Below are 17330 nucleotides of genomic sequence, written 5' to 3' on the forward strand. Positions count from 1 at the left end.
AGTCCTAAGCCGGGAAAGCCGCGGCTGGAGGGCCAGATTGCTAAGAGGCCCCGTCCACTAACCTCGGCGCGGTTTCGCGGCGCCCGACGCTAGAACGAGATTTAAAGCGCCCCGGAGATTTCTGGGAGTGCTCGGCTGTGCTACTGAGCAGGCGTCCGGCGCTCTCGGCTGGGGTGGTTGGGGCCTGAGACCAGCGGTAGATGAGTCGTACTGGGGTCTGACGGGACCCCGAACAGGAGCTACTCGCCAGCTTGGCAGGTGCCGGGAGGAGCCGAGACGGTGCGGGGACCCTCTGTGAGCTTTGTCAGACCCTTTGTTGGGTGTGAGACAACGCGAGATGTCGGGCGGACTAGGAGGCCCTCAGTGCCCGGGAGTATGGTTGTTTCGGTGTGTGTGTGATTCTGCCGGCTGTTATACGTGAGGTGATTTCGTACTTGAAGCTGATGGTAATGGCATTTTAAAACTGTGGGATTGACAGAGTAAGTGATCTCTGCTGTCGTGGTTTGTTTTGTGTTCTAATTGATTGTCGTTGCGTGACTGGTGATGATTTGTGTTACATAAAGTGCTTTTCTCTTGCCTGTTTTTCAGTGTCTGTAGGACCTAGACTAGCCAAAGAGCATGTGTATGACTCTAAAAACGATGAACGGTCAGATTATCTCATACTTGAACACTAATTTGATGATCTGGAAAAGGTCAGTGTATCTGGCAAATAATTTAGACATGATTTTTCTATTGGATCAAATGCACATATTAGGAAGAACGCAACATCGTTTTTTTTTTAAGAAAGATTATTTCAAAGGCAGTCCTAGCATAATTGCTTTCTCCCCTGCCACACCCCCCCAAAGTAGGCACCCATTCTTTTCTAATTGGGAGACATTATTGGATTAAAGTTGAGAGGCCATCGACAAATGAAATAAAATAATTTTACATATAAGAAGAGTGAATTTTAGCAGAGTCTAGCATTAGTCAGATTTCCTGAATTCTAGGTCTTGTCTCCATTTTCTGATGAGCAAATCTTCGCTCACAAAGACAAAGGAACTTAAGGCGGTCTGTTATTTTGGTAAGCCTGAACTTGTCTGCACTTACTTTAAAACCTCTCTTTTTTTTTTCTTAATTATCACAGACTTTTGAACTTCTGCACAGAGGTGTTTTGAGTTGTAATTTCACCACTCCCCCAGGGGGAACAAAATTAATAAAACTTATTCTGACTTTGAGAACCTTATACCACCAAATACTTGATCTCTTCCCAGTAATGTGACTGGAGAAGCAGGTTTGGTGACCGGGATTATTGAGTGGATGAACTCGTGTGCATGATCCAGTATACCAGTGTGAAACAAAGATGGTCAAATTGCACTGATTTAGAGTGGGTCAAAGTGGAGCAAGAATTTTGTCAGAATACACATAAAATATAAATTGGATTTTTTAAGAGGACATTTGGTTTCAAATTAGCATGCATCCATCTCAAGCCACATGTATTTCTGGGTTCTCTTTTGGCTTTTGAATAGTTTTGGTGACCAGTTGTAAGAAAAAGAGGCTGTTGTGTAAAAGTGAAAAACAGGAATTGTGAATTTGGGATGAATAGATTCCGTGTGGATGGGCTTCTTGTATTGTTACATTTGTGACATTTTGTATGTTTGGATATAATGTAATTTTTTATTTTTAGAGAACGTATAGGCAGTTTTATTAGATTCACAAAGAGGTACTTTGACCCAAAAAGGTTAAGGCCATTAGAAATACAGACTGCAGGAGCTGAGGATGACTCTTTTTTTAAAGCATACTGTGTAAAATATGTAATGTAGAAAATAGTATATACTTCATGGAAGGATACCCACCAACCTCATGTCAATGGTAACCTTTGGGGTGAGAAAAGAACTTACGGTAAAGAGGGAAAAGTTTCAAAGGGAACTTTCAGCATTACTAATAATCTCTTTTTATTTCTTTACCAGAAAAACATATGGCTAATGTATTTATATTTCAATTTTTTAATTCAAAAGAAAATGGAGACTTTGAAGATTTTGGAAGAAGAAAATGAGCCAAGTACTCCAAACTCAGTGAAAGCAGAGAGAATCCAGACCAACTTGACCCTTAGGAGGACTGCAGAGAGAAAGGAATACTCAAGCAACAATTTTTCGTAGGCCTAAGGTGCCTTGTTTATCAACTGGCAATTTTAGATTTACCCCCTTATGACCCATTTTGACTTTGTAGACCTTAAAGGGTTAGTTATTTCTTCAGCCCAGCAAATGGATTCAGCCCAGTGTTCATAGCTGCCCACGAACAGCATTGGTAAAGTATGTTCTCTTTCCTGGCAAACCATTTTCTTGAGTCTTTGTCAATATTGGCAATTGATTTTGACCTTCTTCCAATAGATTGGGTTTATACCAGTACATAAGGGTCAGACATTTAATCAGAGATCCTGGGAAAATATTTGAGGCACTCTGATAATTTTATAATTATTTTCCTGAAGTTTTTAATTTGAAAAAATTTAAAGCTACAGGTAAACTAAAAGAATGTTATGATTCACTGTAAATGCTTCACCTAGATTCACCAGGTTTTAACATTTTGTACCATTCGCTTAAACTCTCTGCTCCTATTTACATATTTTTGTTTGTATTTATTAGTAAGCTGCAGACATCATATGCTTCACCACCAAATATTTCAGTGTGCATCTCTAAGAACCAAGGGGTTGACCTGTATAACCTCAATATCATGAATACACATAAATTTATTCATAATATCATCTGATATATAATCCATACTTAAATTATACCACTTGTTCCCCAGATGTCCTTCCTATATATCCATTTAAAAAATTGATCCACAATTCAAATCAAAGTCACAGTGCATTGAATTGGCTTATCTTTTTTTTTCTTTTAACAACAGACATTTATTTCTCACAGGCTGGGAATTCCAAGATCATGGTACAGGCAGATTTAGTTCCTGGTGAGAGCCCCTTCCAGGTTTACAGATGGTGGCTGTTCCTCACATGGCAGAGAGAGGGCATATATTTTTAGGTTCTTTAATGGAAAGTTCTGTTCTCCTTACCTCTTTTGTGTTTTGCCATAACATTTTTGAAGCATTAAAGAGTCTAGAACATTTGCCTTGTAGAGTGTCTAACATTCTGGATTTGTTTGTTTTGTCATAATTAGGTTTAAGTTGAAATGTGTTTGGCAAGAATACTATGGATGGTGGTGTACTCTTCCTATTTTATCATATAAAGAAGCACATAATTTAAGTTTGATCCACTGTTGGTGATACTAAATTTGATCGCCTCAGTTCAAGTCATGTGTGCACCTGAATTCTGCATGGTAAAAGTTACCTTTTTTCTTTGTATGCCAAGAAGTACTCTGATGGGGATATTTTGAGACCATCTCACATAAAACTTTTTACCTAATGGTTTTAGCATCCATTGATGATCCTTTGCCTACTAAATCGGGTTGCAGTAGTGATTTTATTTCATCAATCCTTTTCCCCCCTTTCCCTCTCTACCTCTGTTCTTTCTCTCTTATCATTATGACTCATGGATTTTTTTTTTCCATTTAAAATAATTTACTACAAGGAACTAAGTATTTTAGCCCATTATCACCATTTTTTGTGTTTCTCAGATTATTCCAAATCTGGCCTCACAGACTGACTCCTGTATCCCCGTTTTGTTTTTGAGCACTTCTTTACTTTTTGAGACAGATATTCCAGACTTAACATTGTACATTTCCTGTCCCAGACCTGGAATTAGCCACACTTTCTGAGGAAAACTTTTGAGGTGATCTTTTCAAATATATATCCTTAACATGAAATATTAAGTAATTTGTGGTACACATGCAATGAAATGGTTTATATCCAATAAATTTGGGTTTATAAAGATTTAAAATTTTAAACTAACAAAAATGAATCTTAAAAGTTTATATTGGTGACATCTATATTAATTATTAATGTTCTGTATCATAAATGTGAATGCTGAATAGATAGTATTCCATTGTTTAGATTTACCATAATTTATTTAAATCATTCTTCTCTGATGAATATTATGTTGCCATTTTTTTCAGTATAATAAGTAATACCCCATGAACATTTTTATGCTTTCTTTTATGGATAGCTGTCAGGTTGTTAATTCTGAGATATCAATAAAAAATGAAAGGTTAAAAATGAGGACATTTGTTGAGTTATTATATAAATAGTGTACTAAGTATTTAAGAAAGATACAAAGATGAAAAGTTATTTTTAGCCTAGCAAAGAAGATAAAAGCTGTGCTAAAGTAAATCTACCAGTATATAAAAGTCATTAGCAAGTTACAAATGCATGTTCAGGAAGTTTAGAGGAGGGCTATATTGTTGCTTCAGGGACTGTTGTTGAAAGGGCAAACCAGGGACTGAGTCCATTTTGTTCTGTGTTAAATAACTATGTCCCCAACATTATCCCTTTCTGGGAGAGTCCCCGGATCCTATTCCAGCCAATCGGGACCTGGGCATTCCCCTCACCAGTCAGCAAGAAGCCCGCCAACTCCCCAGCCAATCAGCCAGAGCCAGGACCATCACCCTACCAACTACCCCTAGACCCAGCCAATTGGCCAAGACTGTGCCCCTCACCCCACCAACTGCCCCTAGAGCCCCATAAAACCTTTGTGTTTTTGAAACTCTCTCTCTCTGGCATCTTGCCGCTATGTTGGTGCAGATAGGAGATTGAGCTAGAGCAAGCTCGAATAAAGGCTCTTTGCTTTTGCATCGGTGTTGGCTCTTCAGTGGTCTTCTGGGATTCATGACTTTGGGCATAACATTTGGGGGCTCATCTGGGATCCCAGAGACCCCCAGGACTCCCAACCTGGAGGGCCCAGTGCTGGCTGGTGAGTGCACTCAATTATCTGTCTGTCTGTGTCTCCCTGTTTTCGTTCACTAACAAGCCTGTATAAGCCTGTAGGAGCTCTAATCTGTATCAAGGTTGGCATTGACTTAGGCGGACGTGCTGGTGTGTCGCCAACCAGGGGTCTTGGGAGATGTCCCTGGTCCCCATCAGGAGGACAAAGTCCTCATCTGTGAGGAAAGCCGGCTGCTGCTGCAGTCCGACAGGCCCTCAACTTACTTTCAGTTTTGCCTCCACGGCTGCAGCAAGCTTTTCTCTGTAGGTGCCTGTTTGTTAGTTGTCGTGTTTATCTTAGTCTTGTTGTTGACAGAAGAAATGGGACAGATGCAGATGACCCCCTTGTCTCTCATGACAGACCATTTTTCAGACATTAGGGAGAGAGCTCACAATTTGAGCACGGACATCAAGGGAAAATTTCGTGTTTTCTGCACCTCCAAGTGGCCGTCCTTTAATATTGGCTCACCACCAGAGGGAACATTTGATCTAACCACTCTTTTACAGGTTAAAGATGTCAGGGGAAGAGCTAACAACCTCAGAGTAGAAGTCCCGAAGGGTCGGTGGCAGACTTTTTGCTCTAGCGAGTAGCCAGCTTTCAATGTCGGATGGCCGCCAGAGAGAACCTTATCATTACGTCTCAATCTGTATGTTTGTGTGTCTAAGTGTGTAAATGAAAATATCTTTCTACCTCCTGATGGAATTAATAAAAATTGATTTAAAGACAAGCACTTGTGAAAATTGGGCATTCTAAAACTCCCGGAAAATTCTAATAGAAGATATTAAACAGTAATGCTAATTTAAGCTGAACTGAAAACAGACATGTCCTTATGGTTATCAGCTGCCTAAGTTTACCTAAAGTCATTTAAGTTGATGTTATCTGCTAAGTCTTTCAAGAATAAAATGCTTAGAGGCTTGACTTTGTGTAATGTTCAGTAAAAGTTTTGTAAGTAATCTACCATAGATGTTAGGAATGAGTAAGCTAAATAAGTGTGGCAAATGAACACCTTCATAATTGTGTGTTACAGTGTGTATACCTACTTACAGCCTGGGAATCTTTGTGGTAAGCTAAAACCTTAAAGTTTTGCTAAGTTAAGATATACTTTGTGCTTAGTGAGAGATTGTGCTGTAAAGCTTATGGTTACAAAAATTATAAAATGTGTGAGGCGGAGCCAAGATGGCAGCGTGAGTAGAGCAGTGGAAATCTCCTCCCAAAACCACATATTTTTTGAAAATACAACAAATACAACTCTCCCTAAAAGAGAGACACAACAGGACACACAGGACAACAGCCAGAGTGCATCCACACCTGCGAGAACCCAGAGCCTCACGAAGGGGGTAAGATACAAGCCACGGCCCGGCGGGACCCAAGCACCCCCTGACCCCAGCTCCCGGCGGGAGAAGAGGAGTCAGAGCGGGGAGGGAGAGGGAGCCCAGGACTGCTAAACACCCAGCCCTAGCCATCCACACTACAGCGCAGACACAGTGCGTGCATGGGGTCCTGGAAAATAGGGAAACAGAACAGTAAGACCTGTGAGCAGGTCCCTGCAGCTGGCGCCCCTGGGACAAAAAAAAGCGAGTGCTTTTTGAATGTCTTAAAGGGACAGGGACCCCACAGCTGGACAGAAGTGTCCCGGGACACTTACCCCAGCATCTGGGAATCCCGGGGAACTCTGGGCACTCTAACTCCCTGGGCAGCAGGGCAGCTTGGAGGCCCTTCATGGAGATAAACAGCCTCCCGTCTGTTTCCCCTCCGACGCGGCTCCGCCATATTGGAGCAGCAGCCTGAGGCAGGCCATGCCCACAGCAAATGCAGAGCTAAACTCCGTAGCAGCCAGGCAAGAATCAGAGGCCCCGTCTGCACACAGCTACCCAGCACAAGTCGCTAGAGGTCACTGTTCTCCAAGGAGAGGAAGGCCACAAACCAACAGGAAGGGACGTTCTCCCAGCCAACACTTGCGCCAGCTCCGCAAACTATTTCTGTCACCATGAAAAGGCAGAAAAATTTGATACAGAGCAAATTCACAACCCCTGAGAAGGAGATAGACCTAACCAGTCTTCCTGAAAAAGAATTCAAAATAAAAATCATAAACATGCTGAGAGAGAGACAGGAAGATGGTGGCGTGAGTAGAGCAGCAGAAATCTCCCAAAACCACATATTTTTTGAAAATACAACAAATACAACTCTCCCTAAAAAGACCAGAAGACAGGACAACAGCCAGGCTACATCCACACCTGTGAGAACCCAGCACCTCGTGAAGGGGGTAAGATACAACCCGCTGCCCGGCGGGACCTGAGCGCACCTCATCCCAGCTCCCGGTGGGAGGAGAGTAGTAAGAGCGGGGAGGGAGAGGGATCCCAGGACTGCTAAACACCCAGCCCTAGCCATCTGCACCAGAGTACAGACACAGTGCATGCGTGGGGGTACTGGAAACTAGGGAAACAGGACAGTAAGATCTGTGAGCAGGTCCCTGCAGCCGGCGCCGCAGGAACAAAGAAAAGTGAGTGCTTTTTGAAAGTCTTGAAGGGACAGGGACCCCAAGGCTGGACGGGAGCATCCCAGGACACTTAGCCCAGCAGCTGGGAATCCCAGGGAACACTAGGCACCCTAACCCCCTGTGCAGCAGGGCGGCTTAGAGGCCCCTCATGGAGATAAAGATCCTCCCGGCAGTTTCCCCTCCAACCTGGCTCTGCCATATCGGAACAGTAGCCCAAGGCAGGCCACACCCACAGCAAATGCGGAGCTAAACTACATAGCGGCCGGGCAAGAATCAGTGGCCCAGTCTATGTGCAGCTGCCCAGCACAAGCCGGTAGAGGTCGCTGTTCTCCCAGGAGACGAGGGCCACAAACCAACAAGAAGGGACGTTCTCCCAGCCATCATTCGACCCAGATCCTCAAACTATCTCCATCTCCATGAAAAGGCAAAATCTGAGACAGACAAAAATCACAGAGACAACACCTGAGAAGGAGATAGATCTAACCAGTCTCCCTGAAAAAGAATTCAAAATAAAAATCATAAATATGCTGAGAGAGCTGCAGAGAAATATGCAACAGCTAAGGGATGAAGTCCGGAGGGAGATTAGAGATGTCCAGAGGGATATTACAGAAGTGAAACAAACTCTGGATGGATTTATAAGCAGAATGGGTAAGATGCAATAGGCTATTCATGGAATAGAAACCAGAGAACAGGAATGCATAGAAGCTGACATAGAGAGAGATAAAAGGATCTCCAGGAATAAAACAATATTAAGAGAACTGTGTGACCAATCCAAAAGGAACAATATCCACATTATAGGGGTACCAGAAGAAGAAGAGAGAGAAAAGGGGATAGAAAGTGTATTTGAACAAATAATTGCTGAGAACTTCCCCAAACTGGGGGAGGAAATAGTTGCTCAGACTATGGAAGTACACAGAACTCCCAACAGAAAGGACCCAAAGAGAACAACACCAAGACACATAACAATTAAAATGGCAAAAATCAAGGACAACAACAGAGTATTAAAGGCAGCCAGAGAGAAAAAAAAGCTCACCTACAAAAGAAAACCCATCAGGCTATAATCAGATTTCTCAACAGAAACCTTACAGGCCAGAAGAGAATGGCATGATACATTTAATGGAATAAAACAGAAGGGCCTTGAACCAAGAATACTGTATCCAGCACAATTATCATTTAAATATGAAGGAGAGATTAAACAACTCCCAGACAAGCAAAAGTTGAGGGAATTTGCCGCCCACAACCACCTCTACAGGGTATTTTAGAGGGACTGATCTAGATGGGAGCACTCCTAAAAAAGCACAGAACAAAACACCCAACATATGAAGAATGGAGGGGGAGGAATAAAAAGGGAGAGAAATAATCATCAGGCTGCATTTATAACAGCTCAATAAGTGACTTAAGTTAGACAGTAAGGTAGTAAAGAACCTAACTTCAAACCTTTGGTAACCACGAATCTAAAGCCTGCAATGGCAATAAGTACATACCTTTCAATAATCATCCTAAATGTAAATGGACTGAATGCACCAATCAAAAGACACAGAGTAATAGAATGGATAAAAAAGCAAGACCCATCGATATGCTGCCTACAAGAGACTCACCTCAAACCCAAAGACAGGCACAGATTAAAAGTCAAGGGATTGAAAAAGATATTTCATGCAAATAATAGGGAGAAAAAAGCAGGTGTTGCAATACTAGTATCAGGCAAAATAGACTTCAAAACAAAGAAAGTAACAAGAAATAAAGAAGGAAACTACATAGTGATAAAGGGCTCAGTCCAACAAGAGGATATAACCATTATAAACATATATGCACCCAGTACAGGAGCACCAATATATGTGAAACAAATACTAACAGAATTGAAGGAGGAAATAGAATGCAATGCATTCATTTTAGGAGACTTTAACATACTCATGCCAAAGGACAGATCCACCAGACAGAAAATAAGTAAGGACACAGAGGCACTGAACAATACAGTAGAACAGATGGACCTAATAGACATCTATAGAACTCTACATTGGAAAGCAACAGGATACACATTCTTCTCAAGTGCACATAGAACATTCTACAGAATAGACCACATACAAGGCCACAAAAAGAGCCTCAGTAAATTCCAAAAGATTGAAATCCCACTAACCAACTTTTCAGACCACAAAGGTATAAAACTAGAAATAAATCGTACAAAGAAAGCAGAAAGGCCCACAAACACATGGTGGCTTAATAACATGTTCCTAAAAAATCAATGGATCAATGACCAAATTAAAATGGAGATCCAGCAATATATGGAAACAAATGAAAACAACAACACAAAGCCCCAACTTCTGTGGGACGCAGCGGAAGCAGTCTTAAGAGGAAAGTATATAGCAATCCAGGCACATTTAAAGAAGGAAGAACAATCCTAAATTAATAGTCTAATCTCATAATTATCAAAATTGGAAAAAGAAGAACAAATGAGGCCTAAGGTCAGCAGAAGGAGGGACATAATAAAGATCAGAGAAGAAATAAATAAAATTGAGAAGAATAAAAAAATAGAAAAATTCAATGAAACCAAGAGCAGGTTCTTCAAGAAAATAATGAAAATAGATAAGCCTCTAGCCAGACTTATTAAGAGGAAAAGAGAGTCAACATACATCAACAGAATCAGAAACGAGAAAGGAAAAATCATGATGGACCTCACAGAAATACAAAGAATTATTAGAGACTACTATGAAAACCTATATGCTAACAAGCTGGGAAACCTAGGAGAAATGGACAACCTCCTAGAAAAATACAACCTTCCAAGACTGACCCAGAAAGAAACAGAAAATCTAAACAGACCAATTATCACCAACGAAATTGAAGAAGTAATAAAAAAACTACCCAAGAACAAAACCCCTGGGCCAGATGGATTTACCTCGGAATTTTATCAGACACACAGAGAAGACATACTACCCATTCTCCTTAAAGTTTTCCAAAAAATAGAAAAGAAGGGAACACTCCCAAAGTCATTCAATGAAGCCAACATCACCCTAATACCAAAACCAGGCAAAGACTCCACCAAAAAAGAAAACTACAGACCAATATCCCTGACGAACGTACATGCAAAAATACTCAACAAAATATTAGCAAACCGAATTCAAAAATACATCAAAAGGATCATACACCATGACCAAGTGGGATTCATCCCAGGGATGCAAGGATGGTACAACACCCGAAAATCCATCAACATCATCCACCACATCAACATCAAGAAGGACAAAAACCACATGATCATCTCCATAGATCCTAAAAATCATTCGACAAAATTCAACATCCACTCATGAAAAATACTCTCAACAAAATGGGTATAGAGGGCAAGTACCTCAACATAATAAAGGCCATCTATGATAAACCCACAGCCAACATCATACTGAACAGCGAGAAGCTGAAAGCTTTTCCTCAGCAATCGGGAACAAGACAGGGATGCCCACTATTCCCACTGTTATTCAACATAGTACTGGAGGTCCTAGCCACAGCAATTAGACAAAACAAATACAAGGAATACAGATTGGTAAAGAAGTTAAACTGTCACTATTTGCAGATGACATGATATTGTACATACAAAACCCTAAAGAATCCACTCCAAAACTACTGTAACTAATATTGTAATTCAGCAAAGTTGCAGGATACAATATTAACAAACAGAAATCTGTGGCTTTCCTACACACCAACAATGTGCTAATAGAAAGAGAAATCAGGAAAACAATTCCATTAACAATAGCATCAAAAAGGATAAAATACCTAGGAATAAACCTAACCAAGGAAGTGAAAGACCTATACCTTGAAAACTATAAGACACCCTTAAGAAAAATTAAAGAGCACACTAACAAATGGAAACTCTTCCCATGCTCCTGGCCAGGAAGAATTAATATCGTCAAAATGGCCATCCTGCCCAAAGCAGTATACAGATTTGATGCAATCCCTATCAAATTTCCAACAGCATTCTTCAATGAACTGGAACAAATAGTTCAAAAATTCATATGGAGCCACCAAAGACCCCAAATAGCCAAAGCAATCCTGAGAAGGAGAATAAAGTGTGGGGGGATCTTGCTCCCCAACATCAAGCTCTACTACAAAGCCACAGTAATCAAGACAATTTGGTACTGGCACAAGAACAGAGCCACAGACCAGTGGAACAGACTGGAGACTCCAAACATTAACCCAAACATATATGGTCAATTAATATATGATAAAGGAGTCATGGACATACAATGGAGAAACGACAGTCTCTTCAACAGATGGTGCTGGCAAAACTGGACAGCTACATGTAAGAGAATGAAACTGGATCACTGTCTAATCCCATACACAAAAGTAAATTCGAAATGGATCAAAGACTTCAATGTAAGTCATGAAACCATAAAAAACGTAGGCAAAAATCTCACGGACATAAACATGAGTGACTTCTTTATGAACATATCTCCCCGAGCAAGGGAAACAAAAGCAAAAATGAACAAGCGAGACTATATCAAGTTAAAAAGCTTCTGTACAGCAAAGGACACCATCAATAGAACAAAAAGGTACCCTACAGTATGAGAGAATATATTCATAAATGACAGATCCGATAAAGGCTTGACATCCAAAATATATAAAGAGCTCATACACCTCAGCAAACAAAAAGCAAATAATCCTATTAAAAAATGGGCAGAGGAGCTGAATAAACAGTTCTCTACAGAAGAAATTCAGATGTCCAACACACACATGAAAAGATGCTCTACATCGCTTGTCATCAGATAAATGCAAATTAAAACCACAATGAAATATCACCTCACACCAGTAAGGATCGCCATCATCTAAAAGACAATCAACATCAAATGTTGGCGAGACTGTGAAGAAAGGGGAACCCTCCTACACTGCTGGTGGGAATGTAAATGAGTACAACCATTGTGGAAAGCAGTATGGAGGTTCCTCAGAATGCTCAAAATAGAAATACCATTTGACCCAGGAATTCCACTTCTAGGAATTTACCCTAAGAATGAAGCACTCCAGTTTGAAAAAGACAGATGCACCCCTATGTTTATCACAGCACTATTTATAATAGCCAAGATATGGAAGCAACCTAAATGTCCATCAGTAGATGAATGGATAAAGAAGATGTGGTACATATACACAATGGAATATTACTCAGTCATACGAAAAAAATAGATCCTACCATTTGCAACAACATGGATGGAGCTAGAGGGTATTATGCTCAGTGAAATAAGCCAGGTGGAGAAAGACAAGTACCAAATGATTTCACTCATATATGCAGTATAAGAACAAAGAAAACTGATAGAACAAAACAGCAGCAGAAACACAGAACCCAAGAATGGATTGATAGTTACCAAAGGCAAAGGGACTGAGGAGGATGGGAGGGAAGGGAGGGATAAAGGTGGGGTAAAAGAAGGGGCATTTCAATTAGCATGTATAGTGTGGGAGGGGGGCATGGGGAGGGCTGTGCAACACAGAGAAGACAAGTAGTGATTTTACAGCAATCTACTACGCTGATGGACAGTGACTGTGAAGGGGTGTGTGAGGGGGACTTGGTGAAGGGGGGAGCCTAGTAATCATAATGTTCTTCATGTAATTGTAGATTAGTGATACCAAAAAAAAGTTGTAAAATGTGTTCATAAAATTGTCAATCTGAAGAATGTCAGTGTAACAGTTTACAAAGCCTACTTCTCAGTGTGCACCAAACTTAAAGTACCTAATGGTTTTAAGTTCTAATTAAAACTATTTAAAGTAATAAAGAAAACATTTCTGCATGCTAAAGAATGTCTTGATAAAATAAAGTAACTTTGTTCTAAGGTACAGCTGTTTATTTAGAGAGAAATCTAAATGTAAAAAGAAAGTTGTAGAAAGTTGTAGAAGTATTTAATATGGTCATGTGTGAGCAAAATTGTAACATTTCCAGAATATCTCGCCTAGCTTTAGTATATCTGCATATCAATAGGTGTTCAGAAGTGGAAAAAAGTATGGCTTTAGTGCATTTGCATCTCACCTCAGGAGGAGTGAAGTTCATCTCCGTATCAATGGGTGATTATCTGGGCAACAGAAAGCTTATCTGTACCTGAGAAGAGAGGGGGAGGCCGAAGTAGTTGCTGCTAGAAGAGACAAGAAAGATGGACTAAGACTGCAGTTTGTGGGCAATAAACGGTTTTTAAACTTTATTTCTCCCTTTGACTTATTTTAGTTTTTTTTAAAATTTTTATTTTGGTATCATTAATCTACAATTACATGAAGGACATTATGTTTACTAGGCTTCCCCATTCACCAAGTCCCCCCAACATCCCCATTCACAGTCACTGTCCATCAACATAGTAAGATGCTGTAAAATCACTACCCATCTTCTCTGTGTTGCACAGCCCTCCCCGTGCCGCCCCAACACCATATATGCTAATTGTAATGTCCCCTTTCTTTTCTTCCTGCCCTTATCACTCCCTTCCCACCCGTCCTCCCCAGTCCCTTTCCCTTTGGTAACTATTAGTCCATTATTGGGTTCTGTGCTTCTGCTGCTCTTTTGTTCCTTCAGTTTTCTTTTGTTCTTATACTCCACATATAAGTGAAATCATTTGGTACTTGTCTTTCTCCACCTGGCTTATTTCACTGAGCATAATACCTTCTAGCTCCATCCATGTTGTTGCGAATGGTAGGATTTGTTTTTTTCTTATGGCTGTGTAATATTCCATTGTGTATATGTACCACATCTTCTTTATCCATTCATCTACTGATGGACATTTAGGTTGCTTCCATATCTTGGCTATTGTAAATAGTGCTGTGATAAACATAGGGGTGCATCTGTCTTTTTCAAACTGGAGTGCTTCATTCTTAGGGTAAATTCCTAGAAGTGGAATTCCTGGGTCAAATGGTATTTCTATTTTGAGAATTTTGAGGAACCTCCATACTGCTTTCCACAATGGTTGTACTCATTTACATTCCCACCAGCAGTGTAGGAGGGTTCCCCTTTCTCCACAACCTCGCCAACATTTGTTGTTGTTTGTCTTTTGGTCTGGGTAGCCATCCTTACTGGTGTGAGATGATGTCTTATTGTGGTTTTAATTTGCATTTATCTGATGACAAGCGATGTGGAGCATCTTTTCATGTGTGTGTTGGCCATCTGAATTTCTTCTGTAGAGAACTGTCTATTCAGCTCCTCTGCCCATTTTTTAATAGGATTATTTGCTTTTTGTTTGTTGTAGTGTGTGAGCTCTTTATATATTTTGGATGTCCACCCTTTATCAGATCTGTCATTTTCAAATATATTCTCCCATACTGTAGGGTACCTTTTTGTTCTATTGATGGTGTCCTTTGCTGTACAGAAGCTTTTCAGCTTGCTATAGTCCCATTTGTTCATTTTTGCATTTGTTTCCCTTGCCCAGGGAGATATGTTCAAGATGAGGACACTCGTGTTTATGTCTGAGAGATTTTTGCCTATGTTTTTTTCTAAGAGTTTTATGGTTTCATGACTTACATTGAAGTCTTTGATCCATTTCGAATTTACTTTTGTATATGGGGTTAGACAGTGATCCAGTAACATTCTCCTACATGTAGCTGTGCAGTATTGCCAGCACCATCTGTTGAAGAGACTGTCATTTCCCCATTGTATATCCATGGCCCCTTTATTGAATATTAGTTGACCATATATGTTTGGGTTAATGTTTGGAGTCTCCATTCTGTTCCACTGGTCTGTGGCTCTGTTCTTGTGCCAGTACCAAACTGTCTTGATTACTGTGGCTTTGTAGTAGAGCTTGAAGTTGGGGAGTGAGATCCCCCTCACTTTATTCTTCCTCCTCAGGATTGCTTTAGCTCTTCGGGGTCTTTGGTGTTTCCATATGAATTTTTGAACTATTTATTCCAGTTCATTGAAGAAAGCTGTTGGTGTTTGATAGGGATTGCATCGAATCTGTATATTGGTTTGGGCAGGATGGCCATTTTGACGATATTAATTCTTCCTAGCCAAGAGCATGGGATGAGTTTCCATTTGTTAGTGACCTCTTTAATTTCTCTTAAGAGTGTCTTATAGTTTTCAGGGTATAGGTCTTTCACTTACTTGGTTAGTTTTATTCCTAGGTATTTTATTCTTTTTGATGCTATTGTGAATGGAATTGTCTTCCTGATTTCTCTTTCTATTAGTTTATTGTTAGTGTATAGGAAAGCCACAGATTTCTGTCTGTTAATATTGTATCCTGCAACTTTGCTGAATTCCGATGTTAGCTCTAGTAGTTTCGATGTGGAGTCTTTATGGTTTTTTATGTACAATATCATGTCATCTGCAAATAGTGACAGTTTAACTTCTTTACCAATCTGTATTCCTTGTATTTGTTTTGTCTAATTGCTGTGGCTAGGACCTCCAGTACTATGTTGAATAACAGTGGGGATAGTGGGCATCCCTGTCTTGTTCCCAATCGCAGAGGAAAAGCTTTCAGCTTCTCGCTGTTCGGTATGATGTTGGCTGTGGGTTTATCATATATGTCCTTTATTATGTTGAGGTACTTGCCCTCTATACCCATTTTGTTGAGAGTTTTTATCATGAATGGATGTTGAATTTTATCGAATGCTTTTTCAGCGTCTATGGAGATGATCATGTGGTTTTTGTCTTTCTTTTTGTTAATGTGGTGGATGACGTTGATGGATTTTCTGGTGTTGTACCATCCTTGCATCCCTGGGATGAATCCCACTTGGTCATGGTGTACGATCCTTTTGATGTATTTTTGAATTCGGTTTGCTAATATTTTGTGGAGTATTTTCGCATGTACGTTCATCAGGGATATTGGTCTGTAGTTTTCTTTTTTGGTGGGGTCTTTGCCTGGTTTTGGTATTTGGGTGATGTTGGCTTCATAGAATGAGTTTGGGAGTATTCCATCCTCTTCTATTTTTTGGAAAACTTTCAGGAGAATGGGTATTATGTCTTCTCTGTGTGTCTGATAAAATTCCGAGGTAAATCCATCTGGCCCGGGGGTTTTGTTCTTTGTTAGTTTTTTGATTACCGCTTCAACTGCATTGGTGGTAATTCGTCTGTTTAGCTTTTCTGTTTCTTTCTGGGTCAGTCTTGGAAGGTTGTATTTTTCTAGGAAGTTGTCCATTTCTCCTAGGTTTCCCAGCTTGTTAGCATATAGGTTTTCATAGTAGTCTCTAATAATTCTTTGTATTTCTGTGGGGTCCGTTGTGATTTTTCCTTTCTCGGTTCTCCTTCTGTTGATGTGTGTTGACTCTCTTTTCCTCTTAATAAGTCTGGCTGGAGGCTTATCTATTTTCTTTATTTTCTTGAAGAACCAGCTCTTGGTTTCATTGATTTTTGCTATTGTTTTATTCTTCTCAATTTTATTTATTTCTTCTCTGATCTTTATTACTTCCCTCTGTCTGCTGAACTTAGGCTTCATTTGTTCTTCTTTTCCTAATTTCGATAATTGTGACATTAGACCATTCACTTAGGATTGTTCTTCCTTCTTTAAATGTGCCTGGATTGCTATATACTTTCCTCTTAAGACTGCTTTAGCTGTATCCCGCAGTAGTTGGGGCTTAGTGTTGTTGTTGTTATTTGTTTCCATATATTGCTGGATCTCCATTTTTATTTGGTCATTGATCCATTGAAGCGTGTTGTTAAGCCTCCATGCGTTTGTGAGCCTTTTTGCTTTCTTTGTACAGTTTATTTCTAGTTTTATGCCTTTGTGGTCTGAAAAGTTGTTTGGTAGGATTTCAATCTTTTGGAATTTACTGAGGCTCTTTTTGTGGCCTAGTATGTGGTCTATTCTGGAGAATGTTCAACGTTCACTTGAGAAGAATGTGTATCCTGTTGCTTTTGGATGTAGAGTTCTGTAGATGTCTATTAGGTCCATCTGTTATAGTGTGTTGTTCAGTGCCTCTGTGTCCTTACTTATTTTCTGTCTGGTGGATCTGTCCTTTGGAGTGAGTGGTGTGTTGAAGTCTCCTAGAATGAATGCATTGCATTCTATTTCCTCCTTTAATTCTGTTAGTATTTGTTTCTCATATGTTGGT

At 40.1% G+C, this 17330-nt stretch overlaps 1 long non-coding RNA gene across 1 annotated transcript; it reads left to right on the plus strand.

The window, feature by feature from the left end:
* Positions 1–313: 313 nt before the first annotated feature.
* Positions 314–4144, plus strand: LOC118912565 (uncharacterized). The gene is made up of 4 exons (XR_008994189.1): positions 314–479; positions 589–692; positions 1947–2142; positions 2898–4144. It is a non-coding gene; the product is annotated as an uncharacterized LOC118912565 (long non-coding RNA).
* Positions 4145–17330: the final 13186 nt, after the last annotated feature.

This window comes from Manis pentadactyla, chromosome 15, assembly GCF_030020395.1.
Source record: "Manis pentadactyla isolate mManPen7 chromosome 15, mManPen7.hap1, whole genome shotgun sequence".
In the NCBI taxonomy this organism is placed as follows: Eukaryota; Metazoa; Chordata; class Mammalia; order Pholidota; family Manidae; genus Manis; species Manis pentadactyla.